This window comes from Tupaia chinensis, unplaced genomic scaffold (genome assembly GCF_000334495.1).
Source record: "Tupaia chinensis unplaced genomic scaffold, TupChi_1.0 Scaffold000115_1, whole genome shotgun sequence".
Classification (NCBI taxonomy): Eukaryota; Metazoa; Chordata; class Mammalia; order Scandentia; family Tupaiidae; genus Tupaia; species Tupaia belangeri.
The window spans coordinates 8,904,728-8,910,727 of NW_006159579.1; the positions used below are offsets into that span (position 1 = coordinate 8,904,728).

At 40.7% G+C, this 6,000-nt stretch overlaps 1 protein-coding gene across 1 annotated transcript in view; it reads right to left on the reverse strand.

The window, feature by feature from the left end:
• The window catches only part of ZHX3 (zinc fingers and homeoboxes 3), a 127,369-nt gene extending 121,385 nt beyond the window's left edge, over nt 1-5,984 (reverse strand). Inside the window, exon 1 of the mRNA XM_006144142.3 lies at nt 5,897-5,984. The gene's annotated coding sequence lies outside the window, so the exon portion shown is untranslated. The remainder of the gene's footprint in view (nt 1-5,896) is intronic.
• Between the last annotated feature and the right edge of the window lie 16 nt (nt 5,985-6,000).

Sequence of the window (6,000 nt, forward strand, 5' to 3'; positions counted from 1 at the left end):
CACCATCTGGCCCTAAGTTGGTTATTATCTGTAGTTCACTCACCCAAACTAATTTGTTGATGGGGCTACAAGTCTTTTCCTTAGAGTTTTTTTCCCCCCTTCTCCTTATAATATAAAGAGCTAACATTGTTTTTGGGTATAATTCTGATCCTCATGAGATCCTATAACTATTATTTTTCTCCAATTACTGCTGAAAAAAACAGACAGACATGTTGAGAAGTAATTTTCTCAAGGGCTTACAGCTAAAAGTAGCAAAAGTAAAATTAAAACACAGAGCCTAAAAGTAAACTAATCTTTGCACTTTAGCATAGTGGTTATTAACAGAACCTTCCCAGGAGAATATACACCCTAACCCAAGTGTTATTTTTTTATGCTTCCTTATATACTTAGAAATATGAACATGAGGAAGCATCAAATATTAATACTGGAGCATATTTCATATGCATGCATTCCTACCTTCTTATCAGAAGGCAATAAAAAATAAGAGGGGTGTTCTAAAGTCAGAGCACATAGATTAAAATTGTGACTCTGGGACCAGCAGATGGCATAATGGTTACATCACTGGGCTCTCACAAAGTTGACCAAGGTTTGAGTCCCAGACCCGGCGGCCTAAAACTCACACTGGGCGTATGTGTGTGCATGCCCAAAATCCCAAGAAGAGAATGGAGTAGAAGGGATTGCAGCATAGCTATCCCTCCCCCAAAGGGTGATTTCTCACTGTCTCTCTGGCAAGTACATGCGCCCTATTGCAAAAATCTCCCTAAAAACAAGAACAAATGAGAGACCCTGACTAGCACTTCCGTAGCTGTGTAACTTTAAAAATTAATTATCTTAGCTCAATTTTCTGTTTTTTTGTTTTGTTTTGTTTTGTTTTTAAGGGTTTTAGTTAGAGGGAAAAAGAGACAGCTATGGATGGAAAGGGAGAAGTGTAGAGAGAGAAAGGGGTAGAGAGAGAGAGTAGTACTCTTGACGGAGGTCTGGCCATACTACACTCCTCCTGTCAGCCAGCCAGCATCACAGGCACCCATGAGTGCACCTGACATGTTCAGATCAACTCAAATTCCAAACATGGGCATCCCATGTGTTCCCAGCATCACACAGCAGAGCCCTACTACCTGTACCACTGTGGCTGGGCCAAAGCTCAATTTCATCAACTAAAAAATAGAAATGGTGGGACCATCAGTTGGCGTAATGGCCATGTCGCTGGGCTCCCATATAGTTGAACCACAGTTTGAGTCCCAGACCCAGTGGCTTAAACTCATCCCAGGCGCATGTGTACGCATGCCCAAGATCCCAAGAGGAGAATGGAGGAGAAGAGATTGTGGCATGACCATCCTCCCTGGGGGATGGGTTCTCACTTTCTGTCTGTCTCTCTCTTTCTGGCGAGCGCATGTGCCCTATAGCAAAAACCTCTCAAAAAAAAAAAAAAATAGAAATGGTTACATAATTATCATCCTTATTGAGTTCTTCCAAAGACTGAGATATAATGTGTGAATGCAATTAGCAACAAGCCAAATTCACAGTAAGTCTTTAAAAAAAGTTAACTATTAAAGTAACTGTTCATGGGGCCAGCAGGTGGTGTGATGGCTAAGGACACTGGACTCCCATGTGGCCGACCGCAGTTCGAGTCCCAGACCTGGTGGCTTGCTTTCTCACTTTCCCTCTCTCTCTCTCTCTCCGTCCCTCTCTGGTCAAAGTAAAAATAAATAAATTTAAATAAAACAATTATTTTTTAAAAATTATTATTCAAAATGTTTTGAGCTCCTGAACCTACTGTATTTTAGGCAGAGCAGGGTGCCAGGACTTTACCATTAGCAAATTGACTCTGCCCTCAAAGATCTTAAGTCTACTGGGAGGAGTAGACAGTAAAGGAGGAAACAATTATAAATGAGCTGCTTGGAAGTTTGGTGAGATGCCAAGGAAGAGATGAACATGTACTGAATAGTGCACAACAGGGAGGGAGCTACTACAAAAGGGGTGGATTAGAGAAGGCCACTCTAGGGAGGAGATCTTTGAGCTGAGACTGAATGTTTGAGGACAGTGCAGGGGAGGAGCACCGACCAGAGGGAAGGACCTGGACATAAGAAGAGGAAAACTAGGCATGTCTGAGGAGCTGACAGTGCTCAACTGGACAAGCCTGGTGAGCCAGGAGTGGAGGCCAGAGAGGAAGGCAGTGGCAGATGCCTCAGAATATGTGCAGGTGCAAGTCTAAGCGCAGTGGGAGGCCACTAGCAGGAGGTGACATGCCCTGGTTTGCACTGTAGTAGGATCACGGCCTACTATGACCAATTAAAGGGCAGGGACAGTCATCCAGCTGAGATGAGAGTATAGCTGAATTAGGAGGATGGAAAGAAGGAAGGAGGTGAGACACTCTGAGTTTAAAGCAGTAGGCCATGCTGATGGACACAAGGGGAGAGAAATCAAGGACAACTTTCAAGTGTCCGGCCTGAACAATGGAAAGTCACCACACTGAAACAGGGAAGCGTCAGGAATGAGCAATACATATTTATTTGGGAGCTTGAGTGGGAGACTGAAAGATGAATTTTGAACATGTGAAGTTTGAGACCACCATGAGGCGCCAAGTAGAGATAACAGGGCAGTAGCTGAAAATGGAGGTCTGCAACCAGAGAAAGGGTGAGGCGTTCCCCAAGGGAGTATTGCATCCAGGGGCTATTAAAGTCCTGGGAATAGATGAGGTCACTTAGGGAGTGAATATGATGGGAAAAGGGAGGAGGACAAGCAAGAAAAAAGAAGGAATAAGAAATCAGGTTGGTAACCTAAAACTGAATGTGGTAACGTAACCTACAAAAACTCAGAACTTCCTGAATACATACTCAATAGATGCCTGTGGAACAAATATAAAATAAATTCTTAACACATTACATTTAGTCCTTTAAAAGAATAAATTTTCACTTAGGATTTTTTTTTCCCTTAAGTTTTATATATTTGGAACATGAGAAAAACAAGTTTCTGAAGATCTCTCTCTGGACTGAGTTCAAAGGAATCCTTTTCCTTAAGCTCAAAAAGCAAGTCTTTTTTTTTAAAAAACTCACTAAAATTAAAAGTAGCCTACCTGGGACCAGCAGATGACATAATGGTTATGTTGCTGGACTCCCATACAGTCGACCATGGTTCAAGTTCCAAACACGATGGCTTAAAACTCATGCCGGGCACATGTGTGTGCATGCCCAAGATCCCGAGAAGAAAATGGAGAGGAAGTGATTGCAACGTGAACATCCCCCAGGGGATGATTTCTTGCTTTCTGTCTCTCAGCAAGTACACGCAAAAATCTCTCTCACCAAATAAAGAAAAAACTAACTAAAATTAAAATCTTTAAAAAAGCATAAATTCGCATTATATCTTCTATACAAATTTTGTTACAAATACAATTTTTCCAAAATTTCCATTAAATGAAAATGCAATTATACATTTTAGTACCAATGTTGTTTCATCCTGAAAGATGAAACTAGTACTTTCAAACAGTTCAAGAGTTATATGAGAGATGTAAAAATGCTCAAAATGTCAAGGATTTATTTTAAAATGTTAAAAGAGAGAGAGAACACAATAAAATTTTTAGTATATCTGCTAGGCCTTCCACAAACTGATAAGCAGGGAGCTGAAAAGGATAGAATTGCCTAGAAAATAAGTAAATATAACAGCTCCTTCTCGAATAAAAACACATTAAAGCTGTAATTATATCTCTGCGTATCTATTGACACAAAAAGCCCACTATGCTATTGAGGCTCATACTATCACCAAGAACTACCAAACTGGAATCACAGCTGTAAACATAACTGGGACACTTTATACTTTCCAAAGATTTCCAGTGTGACACAAGGAATAATGCATAAGCAAGCAAGCCAGTAACACTTGCCAAAAATGTTCCTTCCCTCAATTGTTCAAGTTAAATCAAGACTGCAATTCTTTTTAAGATCATAAGCCTCACTTTGTAAAGTTCTTCTCCTCAGATATGGAAAGGAGAAGGATATCCTGACTTTTAAGAGGTTGTTATTCTGTCTCATGATACAGCTTCTATAGGAGCCTCAAAGGTTACCAGCAAGACCACAAGGATAATGAGCATTCATTCACTGACAAATATGAAGTACCTATGGTGGACCAGGTGCAGTCCTGGGCCCTAAGGGTACATCAGTGAAAAACGTCTCACATTTCTGGGTTGAGGGGGAGAGACAATAAACCAGCAAACAAATATGCACTACCAATTGGTGGTGAGGCAGGGTAAGGCGGACAGGGGGGTGGGATTTATTTTATGGAGTGGTTAGGGAAAGTCTGACAAGGTTACAATCAAGCAGAGACTTGAAGAAGTCAGGTAGTCAACCAGGGTAGTATTCAAGAACCAAAGTCCTGGGTGGAGGGAACAGCAAATGCAAAGGCATTGAGGTCTATTAATGCGTGAAGTTTTTAAGAACCATAGAGATCTGTCCGGCAAAGTTGGGCGTGAAGAGAGGGAGGTAACCTACATGGCCACAGCAAGGGCTTCAGATTTACTTTAAGATGTGCAGCTACTAGAGGGCTCAAAACAGACAACTGACCTGATTTCACTTACTTTTTAAAAGGATCACAAAGGGACTACAAATTCCTGTTCATAAAACCAAGACATTTTTCATAAGCTATTTGTAAGTGAAAAGAAAGCATACAATAAAAGTCTCACAGTATGTAAGACTTTTTTGTTATAGTTATAAAAAAAATTTTTATTATAGTATGGAACATTTTTGTTAAGAAAAAGAATACATAAATAGGGAACGAGATACTGAAATGATAAGTATCTTTAGATAAAATTGCACCTTACCATAGCTTGTGAGATTATGGGTATTTTCTTATGACTTCCTTTGTTTTTCAGGTTTTCTGACTTAAACATGAATTATTTTTATAATTTGTAATGCTATCTTGAAAAAGAAAAAGGGGGGAAATATTATCATGAGACTGCCTCAGTCTGAAATCGTACTTGGACATGAAGAAGAAGGAAAAAAAACACATGGGGAACATTTTTTCCAAAAATTACCACACTTCCCATGCAATGTTTGCCTGTCATGAACCACTGCACAAATCAGGCACTGCTCAATGTATCAAGGTCACAAAACCCACTGGTTAATATGTTTATCATTACAAAGTAGTTCTGTCCTCTACAGCAACTTTAATACCATCTTTCCAAGGCATGGATAGAAGAACTCTTTCATTCATTGCCCAAGTCTCTTTGATACTACTTTGCTGTTTCTGGATTTTTCCACTGTATGTCTCTTAGAAACAAATTAAGCTCGAATAAGTTGTTCCAGCTAATGAAGTGAGCTTTTGGCTCTTTCTCCATGGTTGAGAATTATCCGGCAAAATACCAATTGTTTTAGGACGCATTTTCTCTTAGTTTTGAAATACTGCAATACTAAGCTACCACAAATAAAGAACATCAAGATAACGACATACAAGAACATATATAAATGGAAACTACTGTCATTTTTAATTAAGGATGTGTGGGCGCCTCATGAATAAACGTTTAGGATATCTACATAAACATATACTACGTGTGACATAGATAAAAACAAAGGCATATGCCCTCCCTCCTTCTCTAACTACCCCCCCCCACCTCTTACCCCATAACAGTTTGTCGCAGGGCACAAGTCCAGGGCAATCACGGTTCAGAAATGCAAACCATGCAACTTAAAAACGACTCAAGCTCTCAAACACTTTCCCTCTAAGTCCCACATCCCATTTACTCCTCAATCACTTACAACAGCCTTCTCTGAATGAAATTCCCAAATGAGAATGCATAAATAAGCCCCAAACCCAGCTCACACGCCATTTAGGGCATCCGGGAACCCGGGGCCCACGTGTAGTGTTTTCAGGTAGACAAACAAGGGTCCCAGGATTCAGGAGTCTACCGTACCGAGTGGTTGAGTCCTGGCTCAGCTGCCTTCCCTGGTGGAGCTGATGCTCTTTACACCAGAGGCATGGGCTGCCACATCCCAGCACTTTGCCACGGGCCGCGGG